This window comes from Tupaia chinensis, unplaced genomic scaffold (genome assembly GCF_000334495.1).
Source record: "Tupaia chinensis unplaced genomic scaffold, TupChi_1.0 Scaffold000690_1, whole genome shotgun sequence".
NCBI lineage: Eukaryota > Metazoa > Chordata > Mammalia > Scandentia > Tupaiidae > Tupaia > Tupaia belangeri.
Window position 1 is genome coordinate 231,654 of NW_006160213.1, and position 11,328 is coordinate 242,981.

The window sequence follows — 11,328 nt, forward strand, 5'->3', positions numbered from 1 at the left end:
CCAAGAGCCGCGAGGATAATGGAGAAGAAGGGACTGCGGCATGGCCATCCTCCCGGGAGGTGATTTCTTGCTTTTTGTCTTTCTGTCTCTCTGTCTTTCTGGCGAGTTTTTAAGCCACCATGTCTCTTAAATAATTTAAGATAGAAAAATGAAACTGTAACCTTTTATATTTACCAAAATATTTATCATTTCCCATGCTCCTCCTTTCATCTAGTAGATCTTAATCCATCTTTATCTTTTCCCTTATGCCTAAAGAACTTTCTTTAAAATGTTAAAGAAGCTGTGCTAGATTTATTGAATATAATGTTCTTGAAAGATAGGTATTTTTTTTCTTTTTAATGATGTAAAATGTCATTTCAATATCTTCTGGACTCTTGTTTCTGATAAGAAAGCCATCTGTAATTCTACTATTAGTGTCTTGTTTATAATATGTTATTATTTTCTAACTGCTCTCTTTTCTTTATCTTGAACTTTCAGTATATTGACTAGAGTGTGCCTAAGTCTTATATTTTTCTTTTCACCCTATTTGAGTTATTAAAATTTTTGAATCTGATCATTATACATTTTATTCATACAACAAAAAGCCACACTGTACCTGATAAGTATGTACAACTATTATATGTCAATTAAAATTATAATTTAATAAAATCTTTTCATAAAACAAATTTCTCTGGTAATTTACCAAAATTCTGAAACTTCTAAATAGAGCCCATTTTTTGGAAAATTGAGACTCAAAACTCTTTCTTCCTAATTTGAAGCCTCCAGGTCTAGGATTTGAACCATGGTCTACTAGGTGGGAGTTCAGCAACGTAACCATGATGCCATCTGCTGGTCCCAACATCAACCATTTTTATCAGCAGAGTCAAGTTACTCAAAAATTAATACCCTACGTATTACTTTTTTTTATGTTGGTAGTTTTAGTGTATCAAAAATCAGCATTTTTGTGGGGTCAGCAGATGGAATATGGTTACATCATTGGACCCCCATGTAGTCAACTATGATTGAGTCCTGGACCTGGCAGCTTAAAACTCATTCTGGGCATGTGTAAGTGCATGCCCAAAATCCCAAGAGGAGAATGGAGGAAAAGAAATTGCAGGTGCCCACTCCCCAATCGCAGAAGTGATGTCTCACTTTCTGTCTGTGTGGCTTTCTGGTGAGTGCACATGCCCTATAACAAAAATCTCTCTTATAAAAAAAAAAAAATCAACATTTTTGTAAGGTTTTATTAGTATTGAAAGGTACTTTAATCAGAATTTTTCAGGAAGCAATGATTTTATTATATTAACCTTGGTTATCTCTGGGTGGGTAAGAGTCTAAGCATCTTTTGAGTTCTTTGCTATCTTACTTTATGCAATTTTTCTCCTGTTATTATGTATGTGTTTTGCTTTGGTATGCATTGTTATTTTTAATGAAAGTAATACATGTAAGTGACTTTTTTTAATGTCTCCTTCGGAATGCTTACTTCTTACCTTATTTTGGAAGATTTTGACCATTTTAACTTCAAATATTTTTTCTTGAGTCTTTTTCCCTTCTCCACTCCTGGGACATAAATCGTACAATGTCGGGCTGCTTGGCATTGTCTATAGTTCTCTCTATTTTATTTTTTAACTTTCCTCTACCTGTTTTCATGTTAGGTCATTTCTTTTTCTTTTTTTTTTTTTTTTTTTTTAGAGGTTTTATCTATAGGGCGCATGCGCTCGCCAGACAGAGAGAGACATAGAGACAGAAAGCGAGAAATCACCCCCCAGAGGGGATGGTCACGCCGCAATCCCTTCTCCTCCATTCTCCTCTTGGGATCTTGGGCACGCACGCACACGCGCCCGGCGTGAGTTTTAAGCCACCAGGTCTGGGACACGCACCGCGGTCAACTACGTGGGAGTCCAGCAACATAGTCATTACACTAACTGCTGGTTCCCCATGTTAGGTAATTTCTATTGAACTAATTACAAGTTTACTATTTTTTTCTTCCATCATCAGTATGTTGTTAAGCTATTTGTAAGTTTTTTTTTTTCCTTTTAATTAGGGTACTTTTTCAACTCAGATATCTTTTTTCCAACATTTTCACTTTCTCTGTTGATTTTTCCTAAGTTTTCTCCCAGAAGACCAATTTTCTTTTCATCATTTGAACATCTTTTCCTTTAAATTGTTTTTAAGTAAGGTTTTTTTTTTTTTTTGAATTTACTTATTTCTTTCATTAGAGAGAGATAGAGAGCAATACCCCCAATTGGGTCTTCACATCACAATCCATCCTCCGCCTCAGACCAAGATGATAGGTGCACACACATGCACACACACACGCACACACTCAATTTGCACAGGAAGTTCTTGGGATGCAAACCAAGACCATCCCATGTGACTTTAAATGACTGCTGTGTCATTGTGTCAGGACTTTTTTAAATATTTGAGCACATTTATAATAGCAGTTTTTATATCTTTATCTGCTTAATTTAATCTCTGAATCATCTCAAAGTTGACTTTTATTGATTGGTCTTTTGTCTTTTTCTAAGTATAGTTCACACTTTGCTATTTCTTGCCAGATATAGTGATTTTTTTTTAATTATTTTACTTAACATTGTTTATTTAGTTATTTAATTATGTGTTTATTTATTTATTTTCATTTGACCAGAGAGGGACAGAGTGAGAGAGTGAGAAGGAGAAAGAGAGGAAACATGAGAAAGCAAGCCACCAGGTCCAGTACTCAAACCACAGTCAGCCATGGAAGTCCAGCACCCTCAACCACCACGGCACCAGCTGGCCCCCAGATCTAGTGATTTTTATTTAAGAGCTATACAATATAAATAGTATAATCTGTTGTGTTCTTCTAAAAAAATTTGTTTTAATTTTGTTTTCTGTGTTTGCTGTTGTTATAGTAGACAATTATCTGGCCTGGGCTCAAAGAGCAAGCTCTATCTATCTTGCATTTCACAATAATAAATATCTCTGTTCAGTTTTTAGGACTTCCCAGTGCTGCCTTTTTTAGCTTGGTTCCCTGAGACTCCACCATGCAAATGCATAGTTGAACATGCAACCAAGTACATGGCTGAATATATACACAGATTGGAAGACAGGCCTCAAAATCACAATATTCTGGGGAATTCTCCCCTTAAATTTTAGGTGCTCTGCCAGTTTCAGGTTCTGTCCTCTAATGCCTCAAGCCACAAGGTGTAGCTGTCAGTTCCAAACTGTGTATAGTTTGGTCCTGCATTTGGTTAAAAGAGTGACGAACACAAACTTTAGTCATGTGCAGTCTTTCCAGACTAGTCTGATCTCCAACTCTAACCCTGTTTTAGATAGTCCCTCAAGGTTGTTCCCTGAACATACATAGTTTAGCTTTAAGTCAGAGATTTAGGTAATTTACACAATTGTAGTTTCACCGAGTCCATAGTTATCTCACAGGATTTCTCTCTAAAATTTTGCACTATTCTTTAAACCCTGAGCTGTTTGTTTTTTGGTCATCTCCAGCTGGTAAGCCTACAGTTTTCTGCTACAATAGACATAGTGATCTATTCTTAAAAACTAAATGAAGGGGCGAGCAGATGGCATAATGATTACATTGCTAGACTCCCATGTGGCTAACCAAAGTTTGAGTCCCAATACAGAAGTTTGGAACTCATGCCGGGTGCGTGTGTGTGCATGCTCCAAGTCCCAAGAGGAGAAGAAAAGAGAAGGGATTGCAGTGTGACCATTTCCTCTGGGGGTGATTTCTCATTTTCTGTCTCTCTGTCTCTATCTCTCTGCTGAGTACATATGTCCTATAGCAAAAATCTCTCTAAATAAATGAGAGTAAATAAATAAATAACTACAAACTCAGAATTTTTTGGTGGGAGGTAGAGGAAAATTTGCCATAGGGTGTGTGCACTTGCCAGGAGGGGAGAGAGAGAAAGTGAAAAATCACCCTTCAGTGAGGATGGCCAAACCACAAGCCCTTCTCCATCGGTCTCCTTGTGGGATCTTGAGTGTGCATGCACACATGCCCTGCATGATTTTCAAGCCACTGGACTCAAACTGGTCAGCCCTTGAGGGAGTTCAGCAGAGGAGTTCAGAGAGTTTGGTCTTGTGGGAATTCACTGCACCTTCTGCTGGCCCCAAACTCACAATTTTTACACTGTACATTACACTTTATCAAGAGTACAATCTCCTCCAGCTTCTTTCTAATTTGGGTGGTTTCCAATGCCTTTATGTTTTTTCATGTTTCAAACAGATTTTATAGTTGTTACCTGCCCAAGAGTCTGCATAAATAGGTCATGCTATTCGTAGCACTTTCATTTCTATTTTGACCTTGTTTTTTCTTTTCAAAAGAACTCTATTTTTTCTAATTACAACTACATAAACAAAACATGTTTGTTTTAGGAATTTTAGAAAATGCAAGCATAGAAGAAGAAGAAAATTAAAATTACTTGGAATCTAATAATCTCCAGGTAATCACTGATAGTATTTTCTGGTCTGTCATTTCTGCAATGGGATTCATAATTTTTACTGTAAAGATTCCTGAAAGTTAGGCAAAAGTCCTTTGCATTACATAAAAGAATGACTTTTAAGCCAGCAGGTGGCATAGAGGTTAAAGCATCTGTATCTCACAAGGTCAGCTGCACAGTCGAGAATCATACTGGTTGCATGTGCATGCATGCCCAAGATTTTGATCCTGAAAAGAGGAAGAAATAGAGGAGAAGGGACTGTGGTATGACCATTATCCATGGCGATGCTTTCTCATTTTTCTCTGTTTCTCTCTTTCTCTCCTGCAATAACACACACCCTCAGGCAAAATTTTACAAAAATGAATCATACTAAGAGGCCAACTATGGAACAGTGGTTATGCAATATTCTGTAAGGGTGGCCCACGTGGAAGTTCCCAGATCCAAATTCAGAGATTTGCCTGAACACTCCAGTTGTGTGTGCGCCCATGGTGTGGGACTGGTTGAGGGGTGCTGTCTCTGTCTCTCTCTCTCTGTGTCTCTCTCACTGAACAAAGAAAGAAACCTTTTTTTAAAAAAATCATACTACTAGTTCAAGGTCAGCAGCATAGGTATGGTATCTAGGGTGCTAGATTCCCTTCTGGATGGCCATAGTTTGAATTCCAGACCTGGCAGCGGCTTGGAAACCACACCAGGCACATGAGCATATGTGCATTCCTACAATCCTAAGCAGAAAATGAGAAGAAGGGAATTGCCGTGTGGCTATCCTCAATGGGGGGCTGATTTTTCACTTTCCTTTCCTAGCTCTGTTTCTCTCCAGCAAGTGCATGCATACTAATGCAAAAACTTAAAAACAAAACAAAACAAAAATCTAATATTCCTACACCTCAAATTTTTTAGTTCTAAATTTTCAGCATAACTTCAGTTCCCAGTACACAACCCAGCCTGGTTCTGGGTCTTATCTCTTCTACTTTCAAAAATCTCTTTCAGCTTTCAGCTTCTCCTCTCACTAAATAAACACTTTCCTCTACTTCATCTTTATTACTGTTCCCACGGCCCACCCCAACAGCATTCATGTTAATAGTAAGTCATGTTAATAGATAATTAGATGAAACAGTATGTGACAAAATGACCTAATATTACAAGAAGAAAAAAAATTTGCCATATGTCTTTCTAGCATGCAAATAATTAAGCACAACAAAGAAAGGACAATAATATTTGGCATACTATCCTGGACAAATTTATTTTTTCTTAAAACATTGATAGCATTCTGTGATTGTTGCTTTCTGTTACATAGACTTTTGTGACACTATCTAACTGCATTATCTCACTTGTTTAAAGAAAGAGTCATTGGACTACCAGATGGCATGATAGTTGTGTCACTGGACTCCCACATTAGTAGACCACCATTAGAATCCCAGATCTGGAAGCTAAAAATTCAGGTTTGTGTGCATGCTTAGAGGAGAAAAAAGGAGAAAGGGTTGTGGCATGGTCATCCTCCCTGGGGGTTGATTTATCCCTGTCTGTCTCTCTCCGATGAGCTCCTGCACCCTACAGGAAAAAAAATAAATAAAAATAAAAATAAAAAATAAATAAAAACAAAAAAAAACAAAAACAAAAACAAAAAACCTCTCTTAAAAAAGGAAGTCATTAATTCCGGTGGGAATAATATAAATAAAAGAATATTTTACAGATGTCTAATGCTAACAATTAGTTTAAATAGAAATTTTAAAATAGAAACTTTAAAATTAAAACTATAGGAGCCAGCAGATGGCGATTAAGGCACTGGACTCCCCCACAGTTTGAGTCCCAGACCTGATGACTTGCTTTCTCACTTTCTCAATCCTCACTCAAGTTCTTGAGAAAGATGTTTAGTTGTTGGGCTTCCTATTGACAAAGAAGGAAATAAAGATTAAGACTACAAAGGACAACTCTTTAATCCGTAAAATTAAAGATAACCAGTTAGCAAAACTTAAATTGTTGTACAATATGTAAGCAATACTAATATCCAAATATGAATTATACACTACATTCCAAATATAGGCCATATTTTCCAATATCTAACATCTATGTATTTTCAGTGCAGGTATAAAAAATTCATCATTTCAAAAATACGTTCTATCCATTACATGCTGAATATTAAAGTAGGATCCTCAGAAGGTAGAAAGTTAAATAAAAGCAAACCCTTATTTCTAAGAACTTTAGAGAAATACAAGATATACCAACAAAACTCTGAGAAGAGATTTCAGACTGCATTTAAATTGAGTTTCGTGGATTTTATTTGTGCATTCCAAAGTTATTTTTTGAGTTCTTACTATTCTATAGAGTCTCTCACAGAATATCTGTTAGATAAATTAAGTTGAATTTTATGATCGTTTTTAGTTGAGAAATGTAGACATCTCTATAAAACAATTTACATTCTAGAAAGACAAGGAATACCCAAAAGCCCTGTCCATTTCCACACACCGACTAATGTTGATTTCTTAGGAAAAGAGAAGATGAAAACTAAGAGAGAGAGAGACAGAGAAATGGAAAGAGAGTGCATGAGAAAGGGAGGGAAGGAAAAAGAAGTAAAGGAATTATCAAAACAGCTAAGTTATTCTGAAAATTTACACAAAGAACGAGATCCTATATGAGCCAAATGAAGTCTTGATTATATCATTAAAAGAAGCTGAGAGTAAGAACTGAAGAAACAGAAGGTTCGGAGAGACTCTGAGTAAAGCAGAAGGGAGAGAAGATTATCTCAATCCTTACCCAAGTTCTTGAGAAAGATGTTTATTTGTTGGGATTGATATTGACAAAAAAGGAAAGTAGCACCATCTACCAACCTTTTCCTTGGTACTCAGGAAAGTATTTTGTGCTTTGGCAACAAAATGACATCATGACTTTTGCGGGGTAATGGTAAGAACATTGCCAGGTCCTCTCCTTCACTTCACAGGGGAAGCGGAGTTGTTCAGTCAAGCTTATAGAATAACCTAAAACAACAGAATACTCCAGAGTAAGTCTGCCTGGTTAGCATGGCAGTCCTTTTATGATATTTCTCTCTTGTTTCTTTCTCCACAAACAAGAACCCATGCTTCACTAATTCATTTCCTCTTAAAGCAGCACTTACCTCTCACTCCCCAAGTGCCACTGTATTTATTAGCACACTACAGAGGAATATCAAGAACTAGCAAATTTTTCAGTCATTCAGCATCCATATCTTAAAAAGAACCATTTATTTTTGCTTTTGTAAAATATGAGGAGTACATAAATATACTGACGCTTGCTCTTTTCTTGTCAACTAAGTATAATTATATAATTAGTGTGAGTAATTATAAGTCTCTGTTTTAATACTCCCCTAAGCAGCTATACCACTATAAGTAAACTCCGTGGGGGCAAAGATTTTTATCTGTTTTGTTCATTGCTATAGCCATATAATATAACATTGTGTTTGTGATAGGCTAGATTCCCAATAATAATTTTAAAGAATTATCCATTCGTTTATTTTTATGTGTTATTATCTTTTATTGTTTTTTCAATTTGACCAGAGAGAGACAGAGAGAGAGAGAGAAAGGGAAAGTGAGAAAGCAAGGCATCAGATCCAGAACCATGGTCGGCCATGTGAGAGTCCAGTGCCTAAACCATCATGCCACCTGCCAGCCCCAGGTTCTCAATAATTTTTAATGAAGCAATACAGGTGAATAAGCTTAAGATAGACTGTAAATGGTTCCATCAATTTTCAGAATAAGGACAGTTTATTTTTAGCATTTGGGGAGAGTAGAAGTGAGCATTTCAGACTTAGGGAAACAGTGATATTTAAAATAAGTCATGAAGAATAAAGAAGATGTGAGTCATTAAGAGATGAAAAAGAAAGACAATATTGGAGGATGTCAGAAAGGTAATCTAAGTCCCTGGAGCTAGAGTACCTTGCATGTACTAAGAAGAAGAGGGGATGAAATGAAAGGGTATGTGAAAGAGAAGGGGAAAATCGCATTGGAAAGGCAGGTATGATTAAAGTCAACATAAGGAAATATGGAGCTCTGAATTGAAAGCCAAGAGGTATGGACCTTATTCTCTGAGTGTGGAGAATCTACTCTTTGCTTTTGCATATGAAAGTGAAATTCATGTCCAAGTCTCAGAAAAATTAATCTTGCTACAGTCCAGAGTGAAGACAAAAGAACTGGAGACAGAAAGGACAATAGACAATAATGGATGATCCAGAAACAACACCCAATAGGAAGGGATGGGTCCATCTACCTGAATCATCTTATATTAAGGAATATAAGTTTATATAACTCATTTGCTCAAAAGCAAAAGTGCTGTAAAACCAAAACTTATGGTTTTCTTAGATCATATGTTACATACACACTTTTTTTCTTATTCCTAAAGCCCTTTAAACACCAAGTACAGGAAAGTAAAACCAAAGAGTATAATTATCTTTTAGTGCAGAAGATAGCAACACAAAGAAAGAGGGAAGTCTGAATGGCAATAGACCTCACTAATATGAGAAAGGTGTGTTTGGCAGAAAGAGCAAAAGAAGCAAGTAGGAGGTGAGAAATCACAATGTGGTGTAAAACCGACAAGTGCGTTCTGCAAGAAATAGTCCACACTGAGCAATACCAATCAATAGAAGGCATATATTATAGCAAGAGAGAGTTCAAGGAACAGATGAAATTCAGATACAGGAATTTGTAACAAAGACAGTGCAAACCTAATAACTGATTATCTAAATCCCAACAAATAGGAGGATTAGCTTCTTATCTTCTTACAATTCCCAGGGAAAAAAAGGTTCCAAACATTTAGGGAACAAGAAAAGAAGTTAAATACTAATATAACTACATCTTCAGAGAAAACTATGCCAAAATCCAAGTGAGATGGGATTAGAAGGCAAAACTAAATGCATGCTTTTTAGGCATATGACTTATCAGTAATATCTGACTGAAAAAATAAATAATTCCGAGAATTATTTTATCTCAAATTCACTTTCTTGTTTAGAATGCAACTATATTACTATTTTCTAGGGATGCCTTTTTCCTCCCCCCTCTCTCCCCTCTTTTTTTTTTTTTTTTTTTTTTTGGAGAGGTTTTTGCTATGGGGCGCATATGCTTGCCAGAAAGACAAAGAGACAGAGAGAGACAAAGAGACAGAAAGCGAGAAATCACCCCCCAGAGGGGATGGTCTCGCCACAATCCCTTCTCCTCCATTCTCCTTTTGGGATCATGGGCACCCACGCACATGTGCCTAGCGTGAGTTTAAGTCACTGGGTCCAGGATTCAAACTGCAGTCGACTACATGGGAGTCCAGTGACATAGCCATTACGCAAAAAGGCATAAAAGAGAGAGAGCACACACTTTAGAAAGTCAATCCATTCGAAACAGTTGGGTCCTCATGACCTATCCACTTCCTGTTAGGCCCCACCACTCTACACTGTTACATTGAGGATTAAGTTTCAACATGAGTTTTAGAGAAGACAAAAACATTCAAACCACAGCAGCCATATACTAAAGGGAAGGGAGAACAATTCCTATTTTCCTGTTGTGAACCAGCTGCTATAGTTGAAAATGAGTAAGGAAAATTGCTATTGCTTGGCTATGAATAGAGAGAACATGAGTTAATTAAACCAACCACAAAGAAGTGAACACAGGTGTTTACCAGAAGACTGAACAGAACTCATTGGAGGCCATACAGAACCAGAGGCCAAAAGAAAGGCATTGTTAAGATGTAAGAACTAGAGAAAGGAGGATACCCAAAAGATTAAATACTTGCCAAAAAAAAAAAAAAAAAAGTTCACCAAAAAGTAACTGCAGTTTAAGCAAGTAAATGACTTGAAAAGATGAACTGATTTTTTTTACACACATTTACATATCTCCATTTCTGAGAAAAATGAATACACACCATTCAACTGCCACATCAAACCACTCACTAACCAAAGACCATATTGTGTCACCCTGTAGCCTAATGGTTAATATTTTCAGATCCCATGTGGATGACTGTGGTTGAAATCCCAGTGCCAGCAGCTTGAAAACACACCAGGTGTATGTGCATGCCCCAAACTCCAAAAGGATGGAGAGATGGAGGAGAAGAAATTGTGATATGACCAAGCTCCTTTAAAGTATGCCGTCTCTCCTCCCACCCCCATCTCTTTCTGAATAGTGCATACAACCTCTAGCAAAGAGAGAGATTATATCCAGAACCATGCTTTAGTAAATAATTTCAAATGTCTACATGAAATTAAGAGGTTCAGGCAAAGCAAATAGAAGTCTAAATCACCAAAGGCAGCTCCCCAGGTCCTTCCTTCCCATCTAGAACATGCACCACCTGCTCAACATAGGTTAGATTCAGTGAGATCTCACACGGCCAAAGAGTGTTTATACTACTGAATGTGACCATTTCACACTCCAGAGTGTTGGAATGCCTTTGTGACATTCTCCAAGAAGCCACACCTTAGACTATGGGTACTGCTTACTATTGTATAATTCTTAGTGAAGAATATCCTGCTAAGGGCATTTCAGAGATAAAATTACATCAAGACACTTATCCATAGGTCTGAATAATGAATCACCTGCTTCTTTTCTTCTCCCCAAAGGTCTCCCTATACCCCAGTTCAGGACCGAATACATATATATTCCCTTTCATACAGTAAATGAAATTGTTATAGAAAAGTGAAAGGAAATTATTCCTACACCTATGATTTTTTTCTTTTTTAATTTTATTTATATATATATATATCATTATTATTCATACATTAAATCATTATACATCATTTAGATTGTAAAGAGACTTTACCCAGCATGATATACACCTCAGTTCAGCCCAGTTGAGACCACCATACACATCCTCGTCAACAGATAATAAAACCTTATCTGTGTCCCACAAGTGTCTTACCTCTCCATTTCCCCCCCGTATTTCCTATGCTCTTCCACCTCACACACTC

General features: G+C 36.8%; 1 pseudogene; it reads left to right on the top strand.

The window, feature by feature from the left end:
• The window catches only part of LOC102491666 (SIN3-HDAC complex-associated factor pseudogene), a 21,897-nt pseudogene that overhangs the window by 8,055 nt on the left and 2,514 nt on the right, over nucleotides 1–11,328 (top strand).